The sequence below is a fragment of the Malaclemys terrapin genome, chromosome 20 (genome assembly GCF_027887155.1).
Source record: "Malaclemys terrapin pileata isolate rMalTer1 chromosome 20, rMalTer1.hap1, whole genome shotgun sequence".
Taxonomy (NCBI): Eukaryota; Metazoa; Chordata; order Testudines; family Emydidae; genus Malaclemys; species Malaclemys terrapin.
Window position 1 is genome coordinate 7,911,903 of NC_071524.1, and position 13,288 is coordinate 7,925,190.

The 13,288-nt window shown below is 42.9% G+C and overlaps 1 protein-coding gene across 4 annotated transcripts in view; it reads left to right on the forward strand.

Annotated features, from left to right (window-relative positions):
- The window catches only part of LOC128826379 (butyrophilin subfamily 3 member A3-like), a 97,649-nt gene that overhangs the window by 11,194 nt on the left and 73,167 nt on the right, over positions 1-13,288 (forward strand). The window contains exon 3 of one of the 4 annotated variants that reach the window (XM_054009632.1): positions 7,590-7,742. The exons of the other annotated variants lie outside the window; for them this stretch is intronic. The gene's annotated coding sequence lies outside the window, so the exon portion shown is untranslated. The remainder of the gene's footprint in view (positions 1-7,589; positions 7,743-13,288) is intronic. 4 annotated transcript variants of the gene reach the window in all.

Here is a 13,288-nt window from a genome sequence, read left to right on the forward strand (position 1 = left end):
CTCATAGCTGTGTAATGAGGAGGAAAGGGTTGCCCTCTTGGGGAACAGGAGGGCCCATAGGAGAGTGAAAGAGCCCTAAAAGGCAGAGAAAGTTCTTTTGTTCTTGGCCTCAGCCCCCTGCAAACTGTCTCGCCATCTTCCTGAACTCTGCCCTTGCCACAGCTGTAATTATTGTATCAGAGGGACAGAACATCCTATTAATGGTGATCTGCAAGAGGAAAACATGGAGTTGTGCCATTTTTACCTTCTTTATCATGTAGAAAGTAGGTCTGAAACTGTTTGAGTTGTATTCTTCTGCTTGTTAGTTTATATTAAAAGTTTCAGTCCTGTCATTGCTAGAAGATTATGTGGTTTCTAGAAAACTAACGTATTGATGATTTCACAAGAACCAAGACAGTGAACGCTGAGCAGTTGAGAAGAGGAAGGGAATTTTTTTCCAGACCTTTTTAAACTTATTTTTGTTTTGGGGTTGTTGCTTTTTTCTACCTACTTAATTACAATGACTAATATTTTGTAGAAAACTCCTCTGTGTAAAGTGTCCATATCCTTCTTACTTCAGTTAATGAAGTCAGATGTAATATTAATTTTCTAAGACCCTTAATAAAATAGAATTAAAATTAGAGGTGATTGACAAATTTCTAATAACCTTTTTAGATGGGGGAAAAAATCATATGATGAAAACTTTTAATTATCTGATTTTTTTAAAACTCAAAATAAAAATTCTCCTCACATTTTGCCTGGAAATTGTGGATTTCACACCACTTTCTGATTGATTTTCACCTTTTGACAGTTACAAAACAGTTAAATATCATGCAAAAATGGATTTTCTCTCACTTTGGCCATTTTTTTACTTTCTGATATTTTTCCAGTGGAAAATAGGGAGGAAAATTAAAGAAAGAAAAAACAATTATAAGCCAAATTGATTAGGAGAAAACGTTGTAACAAGCCAGTGTGAATGACAATTGGGAGATGTTTAAGGAAACTTTAATAGATGTCCAAAAATCAACAATTCCAAAATCACAAAAAGGAAGGCTGGATCAGTTTTTAAAAACAGATATTCTGGTAAAGAAAGGAAGTGAAAATGGAAAAGTGGAATGCGATAGCAATGATATAAAGTAGTAGTCATGAAATGCAAACAACTGATAAATTGAAGTTTTCAATCAAATATGTATGGCTGGTTGAATTAAGTACAACAAGAAGGATTTTTTTAAACATTGTTTTTAACAGAAGGAATTCCAGCAATGGTATAGGATCATTACTAGATAACAATGGTAAAATTGTTAATTATGATGCAGAAAAAGGAGAAGTGTTCAATAACTATTATGTTTGTGTACTTGGAAAGAAGCTGGCTGATTTAGTCGCATCTTACAGGAGAAATTATATATGTTCTATAACAACAGTAATTTGGAAGGATATCAGACAAGAACTGCTAAATCTAAACATTTTCAAATCTTGCAGGACTGGATAATGTGCATCCAAGAATTTTAAAAGAATTGGCTGAGGATCTCTGAGCTATTTATGTTAATATTCTGCAAATCTTGGAATATTGAGGAAGTCCCAGATCACTGGAGAAAACCTAATGCTCTTCCAATATTTAAAAAGGGTAAATGGGATGGCCCAGAGTGCTATAGGCTGTAGTCTGACATCAGCCCCAGGCAAAGATATGGAAAGTCAGATATGGGATGCAATAAATGAAGAATTAAATGAGGGTAACAAAGTTAGTACCATCCAGCATGGTTTTATGGAAAAATAGGTCTTGTCAAACAAACTGGATTTTTTAAGAGGTTACAAGTTTGGTTGAAATAACATAGTTAAATGCAAGGATTTGACTTAATCCCAGAAGTCTGATTAAAAAATAGCAGTAAGCAAAACCAATTCAGAACATTTTAAATGGATTAAAACTTGTTAATTTCCCATATTTAGGATAATCAATTATCATCCAATGGAGGTGTTTCAAGTGGCTTCTTAAAGGGATCTGTTCTCAGTCCAATACTTTTCAATACCATTAGCAATGATTGAGGAAAAAAATAATTGCTGCTAAAGTTTGTAAGTGACACAAAATTGATGGAGTGATAAATAAGGATGGCAGGTCTAGATTACAGGGTAAACTGGACTCACTTGAACAATATACATTTTAAACTGTCTAAATGGAAGGTCATACATCTGGGAGCCAAGAATATAGATCATATATACAGAATGGGTGACTTCATTTTGGAAATCACAGTCTCAGCGAAACATTTACAGGTCATGTGAAAATGAAATGAAAAGGAGTTTGAAGTGTGATGCAGTGACTAAGAAAGCAAATGAGATCCTTAGCTGTATTATATGTGGAATATTAAGTAGTGATTTGTTATTACCACTGTTTATGAGACTGTTAGTGTGGCTATTGCTGTAATACTGTGGTCATTTGTCAAAATTTCAACAGGATGTTAAAAGAAAGGAAGAAGTTCAATCTATTTATCTTAACAAAAGCATCCTAAGAAATGACTTGATCATGGCCTATATGTACCTATGTGGGGAGGAGATTTCTGGTAGTAGAAGGCTGTTAAGAACATAGGACAGAAAGGGAACTCCCAGGTTATTGAGTCCAATCCGTGATATCACAGGTAACCCCTTTGTATCATCCCATTCATAAACTTATCAAGCTTCATCTGAAAACTAGTTACTCTGGTAGGCCCCATTCATCCCATTGGGAGGCTGTTCCAGGTCCTCTGATGGTTAGAAACCTTCCTCTAATTTCCAGACTAAATTTATTTATTACCAGTTGCTGCCCATTGATTCTTGTGCCAACATTGTCCTTTAGCTGAAATAGCTCTTCTGCCATCCTGGTGTTTTTCCCTGATGTATTTATAGAGAGCAATTGGATCCCCTCTCAAGCCTTCATTTTTCTAGGCTAAACAAGCCAAGCTTTTCTCTAGTAAGATCAGTCCTCCAATCCCTTCATCATCCCACTAGCTTTTTTCTGTACCTGTTCCACTTTGAATTCTTCTTTCTTGAACATGGGTGACCAGAATTGTACACGGTTTCCAGATGAGGGTTTACCTATGCCTTGTACAATGGCACCAGTATATCTCTATCTCTACTAGGATGGCATTTGCCTTTTTCATGGCTGCATTACAATGGTGGTTCATAGTCATCCTGTGATTGACTAATACACATACAGGTCTTTCTCCTCCACTGATGTTTCCAATTGATCAGCCTGCAGCTTATAGCCAAAATTGTTGTTGTTAGTCCCTAAGTGCATGATCTTGCAGTTTGTACAATTAAATTTCATCCCATTTCTATTACTTCAGTTCTCAATGTCACCCATTTCTTCAATGGTCTGATCCTCCTCTGTACTGACGGTGCCTCCCAACTTTGTGTCATCAGCAGATTTCATTAGCTCGCATCCTACTTTTTGTGCCAAGGTCATTAATGAAAATATTAAATAAGAGCAGCACTTTCATTATAACAAGACAAAATTATAACAAGAGTCAATATGTGAAAGCTGGAACATAGTGACCCTGCATGCGAGTTTGCACAGCAAGGGCCTCAGAAATCTGTTTAGCATTTTCTTCCTACAGTTTGTCTTTTTCATGTTTTATCTCTGTTTGTTTTTGCAGTAATTCTCTCAATTGGTCATGAGTTCTTCCATTTTGCTGCTGAACATTCTTTCCATTTCATGTGATTTCTCAGCAAGAAGGTAATTTTCTTGCAAGTCATTTTGGATAGACAAAACCCCATTATTTAACTTTTTATTATCCTGTTTGTATTTCTGTGTCTTCTCACATTCTCTGTATCTCTGTGTCTGTTCTACCAACTGGTGGGTTTTTTTAGTTCTTTTACGTGGCTTCAAAGTTTTTCTCTTTCTCTTTAAAGCAGCCAACTGGGACATATTTGGACTTGATACATTCTTGAATTGTATCAAGTTTGTTCTTCTGGGCTTCAATTTCTGCATGGTAAGATTTCCTCTTGGCATCTCTCATATTTAGCCAATGTCTCAGTGTTACTGCCCTGTAACTCTTGTATGCCTTACCCTCATGATCTTTTAGACTTACATACTGTGTTTGTATGTGGTTCTGCAAGAGTCGCAGCCTCTTTTCCAAAGTTCAGTTCTCTTCATTTACTCTCATAAATTTTTGCTTTATATCTTCAGTTTCTTTCTTCAGATCTGACAACTCTCTGTTAGCCTTTTCTAAGGTGCTGTTCAAGACTGTTTTAATCTCCTCATGTATTATAGCAGGTACATACTGATCATTCAGAGTGTCCCTCAGAGTTGTGTTTTCAGACACTAGTTTGGAGACTTTTGCTTGTTCAGCATCATATTTTTGATGAATCTCAGCAAGCTGCCTTTTAAGTGCCACAGTGTTGGATTTCAAGGCTGCCACTTATTTTTTGTGGCTTATCTGGAGACAGGTGCATAGCCTAGAAGTGACTTACATTCTCACTTCAACTGGTCTTTTCATCAGCAACTTCTCAGCTTCTGCTTTGTTTTCATTGTACTTTTGCGTTACTGCCACAAGTTTTTTTTTTTTCAGATCCCCAATAGTCAGTTCACTTGTTTTTTTTTTTTTTTCATCTCTTCATTCAGTTTTAAAGACACATATTGGCTTTTAATCTCAGGAGTTAGAGTGTGTATTTGCTGCTTAAACAGCTTGTTGTCCATGTGAACCCTTTCCATGTCCTTCTGCAATGTCTGATTCTTCAACAATGATTCAGAAATTGCTTTTTCCAGTTCTTCAGATCTTTACTCAAATCTACCCCTCATTTGTTCATGTTCCTCTGGCCTCATGTGCTGAGCAAATTTAGCTTTCTGACTCTCAAATTCCCTCTTTAAGAGCCGAAACTCTGCCTGCACTTTTTCATATTCTCTTTCCACCTCTACTTACTTCTTTGCTTTCTCATTCACTTCAATTGATAATACAGTCTTCATATTTTTATATTTCTCAGCAGGTACAGAGAGGACTAACTTTACTGCTATTTCTTTTAGCTGCCCTTGTACCTCCAAGAAATTTCTCCCATTCTTCTCTCGCTCCATCTGTAACATACCGAGCTCCTTCTGCAATCTTTTGTTTTCCTCCACCTGCCTTCCCTTATTTCTCTTAAATTCCATAACTAACAACTAATTTTGTTTGATCTGATTCCTTAGCTTGCCTACGTCTGCAGAATTTTCTTCATATTTTGCTTTCATGTCTTCTAAAATATTTTCCAATTGCTTTAGTTGTCCATCAGATTCCTCCTTGGTTCTTTTACACTCTGATGCCAAAGCTTTGCATTCAGCTACCTTATGAGACAGCTCTTTCAGAAGTTTGCTTATTTCTTCTTTTGCTGTCCCATAACAGATTCTTATGTTGTCTAACTCTCTCTCCTTCCTTAGTGTGGCAAAGTACCTTCTTCTCCTCAGCAGGCTCAGTCCTTTTTAGCCTTGGAGACACAGGCTTGGGCGAAGCAAATCCTTGTAGGTAGCACAGGGTCTGGCTATTCCTTCCCTCAGTCAGGCCCTTGTGCTTGTTTATCTTCCCTTCTGGGGACAGAGTGCGGCCTTCCTTGCAGGAAGGGTTCAGAGCCTTGCTGCTCTTAGCTTACTGGCAGCTTCCCTGGTTCTGTCACTCTCCCCCCCCCCCCCCACGCCGGGGAGGGTTTAAAAAGGTCCCAAGCAGTTGGAGGCAGCTGAACCTAATTAGTTCCCTGGTAACCCCTTGCCCAGCTGAACCTTATTTCCCCATGGTTCTCTCTCCTCAGTGGCTTGGGAGAGGCCTTTTTAACCCCCTGGGACTGATTATTACCCCCCCTTTGTAGCTGTTTGTCCTGGGTTTGCCAAATATCCCCCCCCCCCGCTCAACATTATGGGGTTGGGCTACTTGGGTCGGAAAGCAGTGCACTCTCGCAGGCCATCCACATTGCCATGTTGGGTTCCAGACCTATGTCATACTGTGAAGTGGAAGGGTTGAAGCGACAGGAACCATCTTGTTACTCTCGCGTTTTTGTCCTTGTTTTGGTGCATCCACTGCAAAGGGGCATGGTCCGTGACAAGGGTAAACCTCCATCCAAGTAGATAGTAGCGGAGGCTTTCTATGGCCCATTTCACAGCCAGGCATTCCTTTTCCACCAAGGTGTATTTCCGTTCCCTAGGTAGGAGCTTCCTACTGAGGAAGAGGACGGGGTGTTCATCATCTCCAACCATTTGGGAAAGCACCACTCCCAGACCTACTTCAGAGGTGTTGGTTTGTAGGATAAACTCCTTCCCCCAGTCTGGGGCTACTAGTACGGGGTCTGTGCAGAGGGCCGTGCTCAGATCCACAAAAGTGCCTTCGGCTGCAGCAGACCATTTTACTATGTCAGGGCCCCGAGCTTTTGTTAGGTCCGTTAATGGGCATGCTCTGGGGGCGAAGTGGGAAATGAACCACCTATAGTACCCCACTAGTCCCAGGAATGCTCTGACCTGTTTCTTCCAGAGTGGTCGGGGCCACTTCTGTATAGCTTCTAACTTGTTGAGCTGGGGCTTCACCACGCCCCTCCCCACTATATACCCAAGGTACTTGGCCTCAGCTAACCCGATCGAACATTTGGAGGGATTGGCAGTCAGCCCTGCCTTCCTCAGGGTGTCCAGGACCTCTTCCACCTTCTCCACGTGCGTCTCCCAGTCGGGGCTATATATGATGAAGTCATCGAGATAGGCTGCCGCGTACTTTCCATGGGGTTGCAATAGTTTGTCCATTAGCCGTTGGAAAGTAGCGAGGGCCCCATGCAACCCAAAGGGGAGAACAGTGTACTGATATAGTCCTTCTGGAGTTGCAAAGGCTGTCTTCTCCTTGTCGGCCTTGGCCAGGGGGATCTGCCAATAGCCCTTGGTAAGGTCAAGGGTAGACATAAACCGTGCCTTTCCCAATCTGTCAATCAGCTCATCTATCCTGGGTATAGGGTAGGCATCAAATTGGGACACCTCATTGAGTTTGCAGAACCTCATACTGCCGTCCGGCTTAGGCACTAAAACCACGGGACTGGACCATTGGCTATGAGATTCTTTAATGACTCCTAAGGCCAGCATTTTCCTGACCTCTGTCCTAATCTCTTCTCTCTTGGCCTCTGGGATCTGGTATGGCTTAACGTTCACCTTCACTCCAGGCTCCATGAGGATGTGATGGTGAACCTCCATAGTCCTGCCCGGCTTTTCGGAGAACACATCCTGGTTGCGTTTGATCAGGCTGATCACTTCTGATCGTTGTTCCAGAGTCAACTCCGGGGATATCCCCACCAGGTCGGGCTGGTTGCTTTTAGGGGATGGAGCCCCCAGCGCAGCCACTGGAACTTCTCTATCCTGCCAAGGTTTCAGCAGATTTATATGGTAGATCTGCTCCAGCTTCCGGTGGCCCGGCTGTCGGACCTTATAGTTGACTTCTCCTATTGCTTCTATTACCTCGTACGGCCCCTGCCACCTGGCCAGGAGCTTGCTCTCGGCTGTGGGTATGAGCACCATCACCTGGTCCCCCACCTGGAACTTCCGGATCATTGCTTGGCGATTGTAGTTTGTCTGTTGTGCCCCTTGGGCCTTCTCCATGTGTTCGCGCACAAGGGGGGGTGACTTGGGCTATTCTGTCTTTCATCTGCAGCACATGTTCAACAACGGTTCTCCCAGGGTTCGGCTGTTCTTCCCAGTCTTCTTTAGCCAGGTCCAGTATGCCCCTGGGGTGGCGACCATATAACAGCTCGAAGGGGAAGAATCCAGTGGAAGCCTGAGGAACCTCCCATACGGCAAACAGCAAGTAAGGCAGCAGGGCGTCCCAGTCTTTCCCATCATGATTAATCACTTTCCGTAACAGGTTCTTCAATGTCCTATTAAAGCGTTCGACCAGGCCATCGGTCTGGGGATGGTAGACCGATGTTCTAAGGGTCCATATGTGGAGCATTGTACACAGGTCCTTCATCAACTTAGACACAAAGGGGGTCCCTTGGTGCGTCAGGATCTCCTTAGGTATACCTACTCTGGAAAAAATCTGGACTAATTCTTTGGCTATGGTCTTGGACGTGGTATTCCATAGGGGTACAGCCTCTGGGTATCGGGTAGCATAATCTAGTACTACCAGAATATATTGATGCTCCCGGGCTGACTTTTCCAATGGCCCTACTATGTCCATAGCTATATGCTCAAATGGGACCTCGATAATTGGCAGAGGTACCAGAGGGGCCCTTAAGTGTGGTCGGGGCCCATGTATCTGGCATTCCGGACAGGATGTGCAATATTGCCGGACTGCTGCATAAACGCCAGGCCAAAAAAAACCTCTGTAGAATTCGATCCAGGGTCTTATCTACCCCTAGATGGTCCTTGAACAGATGGCTGTGGGCCAGATCCATTATGGCTCTTTGATGCTTCCGTGGGACCAAAAGTTGTTGTATGACTTGCTCTTGGACACGGACTACTCTGTATAGCAGGTCGTTCTTAATCATATAATATGGCCCCGGGCCCTTAACTCTCCCCTCCATGGGTACCCCATTTACCTCGATTACTTCTTTGAGAATATTGTGGTATATGGGATCATTGGCCTGATCCTGACCAAAATTCCCGCATGCGGTCCCCATTTGTCCAAACTCAGGGGGGTCTACCTCCATCTCCCTCTCGGGGAAAGCCCCTGGGGAACCAGGTCCAGCGATAGGGTTGTTGATCGCCAACCCAATCCCACTGTCAGTCGAGCCCCTTCTTTCCCCTACAAGCATAGACTTCTGGCACTGGGTCAGGATCCTCGTCCCCTCCTTTTATCTGCCCTCCATTCCCTCCTAGTCTTCCTGGACTTCCCCGGCGGGGAGAACAAATCCTGGCTAAATTCATGGAAGGCCGGGGAAGGGTTAATGATCTGAGCCACACCCTGGGTCCCAGGGTCATTATTTTCCTCTACCTCCTCCCCAGGGAGTAGGCTATCAAACCCCGGGAAGTCTCGTCTGATAAGGACAGGGTAGGGGAGTTTTGGAACTACTCCCACTGTCAACCTAGTGGGGTTTCTGAGAACTTCTATTTTTACGGGGATGGTTGGATAATAGTTGACATCCCCATGCACACAGGATATTCCCAAGCATTTGGCCCGGGATAGTTGGTCTTGCCCGACCAACTTCCCCGAGACTAACGTGATTGCACTTCCCGAGTCTACTTTAAGGCTGTGGTCTTTATATCATTCATCTTAACTGGTCTAGTATATCTATGAGGGACCATCACAACCCCGACTAGACTTATTAGATCACATGGTCCCCCTATATCTCCCAGTTCACATTGCACAGGCTCTCCTAGATTCGGGCATTGGGCAGCGATATGCCCCATTTCACCACAAGCATAACATCGGTACCCCGCTCGGGGCAGCCCCCTATTTTTCGGGCTGCTGGGCTTTATCTCTCGAGTCTTTCTCCCCCAGTCCTCAAGTCTCTCCGGGATCACTGGCTGCTCTTCTGCCTCCTTCCACCCCTCCATTATCCAACCTGGCGCAAGGGCAAACCGGGGCCTCGGTGCAGAGACTGATCTCCGATTCTGGCGCCTTCCTTCCCCGGTGGTCCGAGAAAGTTCTTGGGCTGCTAAGTGTCTCTCTACGAGGGCAACTAGTTCATCATACAAGGAGGGATCATTTGGTGGACCCACCCTCATATGCCCGGCGGCAACCCCCTCATGTACCTGTCCAACACCAGGATTTCTACTACCTCTCTGGCCCATGGGCCTCAGGGCGGAGCCACTTCCGGGCAAGGTGGATCAAGTCAAATAGCTGGGACCTCAGCGCTTTGTCGTCTTGGTACTTCCACTCGTGGAAGCGCTGGGCCCTTATGGCCAGCGTCACCCCTGACCTCGCCAGGATTTCCGCCTTCAGCTGGGGGTAATCCATAGCTGCTTCTATGGTCATATCAAAATAGGCCTTCTGAGCTTCCCCACACAGAAATGGAGCCAGGATGTCTGCCCACTGATCTTGGGGCCAGGCCTCCCGCAGTGCTGTCCTCTCGAATGCAAGGAGATATGCCTCTATATCGTCATCCGTTGTCATCTTCTGTAAATAGTTGCTTGCATATAATGTATGTGTACATATGTTGAATCCAGTCACACCCAAAAAAGGCTGCCAGATGTGCATGTATGTATGTCAAATCTGGTCAGGTAGTGAAAATATTCTGGGTACAATTACAGTCACCTGAGTGACAGGTCCTACTCACATCAGACCTACCCACAGCTGCCAGATCTGTAAGTGGGTATGCGTATGTGTACAGGCACTGTATCTGACCAGGTAGTGATTTCAACCCGAGTATGACTATTTATATAATCTCAACCCCAGCCACATTTGAGTAACAAGCTTTATTTATCAAAGGGGTAGCCGTGTTAGTCTGGATCTGTTATAGCAACAAAGAATCCCGTGGCACTTTATAGACTAACAGACGTATAGGAGCATGAGCTTTCGTGGGTGAATACCCACTTCTTCGGATGCTTTACTTACCATTCTAGCTTTCATGGTTGTCAGACCCTTCTAAGCCTACTAACATTTCTTTCCTATATCTGGCCAGCAAGGGATTTCAACCTGAGTATAATTACAACCTCAGCCACTCCTGAGTGACAAGTTTTACTTATCATCCAAACTTGCACAGCTGCCAGATCCTTCTGAATTTTACTACAAACTACAATTGCCCGTTTTGTGGATAACTCCTCATGGACTATCTTATACCACCAATCCCACTGTTACCAATCCATCCAGGGCATCAGCAACAGCCAGGACTCAAGTGCTTTTTGGCAGTGAGTTTCTATGTTTCAACCATACCTTACAATTCCTCAGAATAAAGCCTGCCTCCCTCCAGCCTCTACTGTCTGTACCTGAACCCAAAGTCTGCCTCCCTACGCCTTCTGCTTCCTTCTAGGTGCCTGACCCCAGAACCTGCCTCCCTTAGGTGCCCGATTCTGTTTTCATGGTCCTTCTTTTAGCCTATTTATCTAGGTTCCTTTAATTCAAAATGTCAACATTAATGGCAATTAATTATTAACAGGTACCTTTTAAATAATAAAAAAAAGTTTACCTTATTGCTGAGGAATTATTTCTTATACTTACTGACCCTTCCACCAGCCCTTAAACGTTTTACCCAGGCTTCTCAATTTTTTTTAGGATCAAGGCTCAAGCTATCAGTTTAAACAATAATTCCCTTAATAATATCTTATAACTAAAAACTTTTCATTTACCTGCTAGCATGTTTTATGAAAAAGAAACTGGATTTTAGTGTGTGGGTATATATATGTGTGCATGTATGTGTTGGGTGTGTATCAGTGCATGTGTGTGTATGGTATGTATGTATGTATATGCTGGGCATGTGGCTGTTAGGTATGTGTTTTATGTATATGTGCTGGGTGTGAGTATTGGGGATGTGTGTATGTATGTGAGATGTGTGTGTATATATGTATATGTATGTTAGGTATGTGTGTATGTTTATGAATATATGCTGGGTGTGAATGCTAAGGGATGTGTATATATAGGTGAGGGGTGTGTGTGCATGTATATGCAGTGTATGTGGTGTATGTGGGTATATGAGGTATGTGTATATGTTGGGAGTGTATGTGTGTGTGTGTGTGTGTATTTATCAGAAAAAGAAAGAGACAAAAGAAAGGTAAAAAGAAAAAGAGAAAAGAGGAGGAAAGAAAAAAATCACTGTTTGGCGTCAATCATCTTTTATCCAACAGGGATACTATATCCTCCCTGACCTTGAAATAAAGCTTTTAAGCTTCAGGATTTTAACATAACACCTTGAGCCAATTTGTTACCCTAAGATTTAGATGCCAATTATGTTAACTACAACTTTGTCTAATTTAACAAAAGGGTAAAAAGGTTGTGGCCAGCCCTAAAGGAATTGCCAGGGAGCTTGTCTCCGACCCACAGAGGGCTCCCCAGAGAGAGCTAGTTTTGCTAACCCCTGAAAGGACACGGATACAGACTCCCGCTCAAGGATTAACACGCACCCAAGCAGCAATTCTTCGAAAATGAAAGGATTATTTATTTAAAAGAAATAATTTGTTACAATATATTTAATAAAGCAAGAAAAAGTGTATAGAACAGAGTAAAATGTAGTGATGCAATCTAACCCTATACTTAACACAATGTAATATGGATGGCCTGTACATACATATATGAGAGACCATCATCACATTCACAAACTAAAACAATTATTTAAAAATTACATTGACATTTAACAATAAACATTTAATATTTAACAATTAACATTAAATATTTAATATTCAGTGAGTGGTGATCAGCCAGTCAAAGATGGGTAGGGGGGATCTCACTCAAGCCACAGGCATCCAGCTTTATTTACAGACAGACTCATACAATCTTAAATAATAGGTGGAAAAGAAGAACAGACTTACACTTATATCCAAACTTCCTCTGTACCGTCTTAGGTCCTTCTGAGCTGTCTTAGTTTAGGAGCATAGTCTCTACAGTTGCGGTCTGTCTTTGAGCTGCAGATGTAATGGTGGCTGCTGCTGCTGGCTGTTACTGCTGGCAAGGTAGCTGCTGGCAGGCAGTTCGTTGCCAAGGCAATGTTAAAATTCTGCTGCTGCTGATGATCTTTGAGGCTTCTTGATCTTCCAGGTAGCTGGTTTTCAGGTAGCTGCTTTAGGCTGTTCTGTTCTTTGTCTTCCAGCTCTGCTCTTTTCAAGGATCCCAAACCCACTACCAACTCAGCCTGCTGGCTGTAGGCCTTATATACTGGTTGCTCTCTCAAGGTCTGCTCGTTAGCATATTTTCTCAACCAATAAGATTCCTAGAATTGGCATAATTGGCTGAAGGGGGAGGTTCTAAAATATGACAATCAGCTTCCTGTAATTAGCATATTGCCACATGTACCCACATGTGCTTGTGACAGCACATGCTTGTAATGTCATTCTAGGAGTGCGCCTCTCCTATGATGTCATACCTACTTTTAGGTAAAAAAGCTCCTTTCCTGATGCCATCTTGGATTCTAGAACTTTACACTACCTAAATTTAGATTGCGCCATCCTTGTCTCTGCCATTTTGGTCAGCCATGTTGGATTTTTTTAAATTTAAACTTACATTCATTTCTACTTAATTATAGCACTACTCTTAAAATTAACTACTGTTTTATACAAACCATAGTGTCCGAATGTTGTCACCACCTTAATTATATTAATTAGGAGAAGTGAATTGTACGGTTGTTTTAAACTCCTTCTGAGGTTTTTCTGCAAGCCTCTTTTCAGGTGTTGTAAGGTGTCACAGAACATTCAGGGCAAAATCTCTCATTTCATATATCGTCTTCACCGGACGCGCTACAGCGGCACAGCTGCATCGGTGCA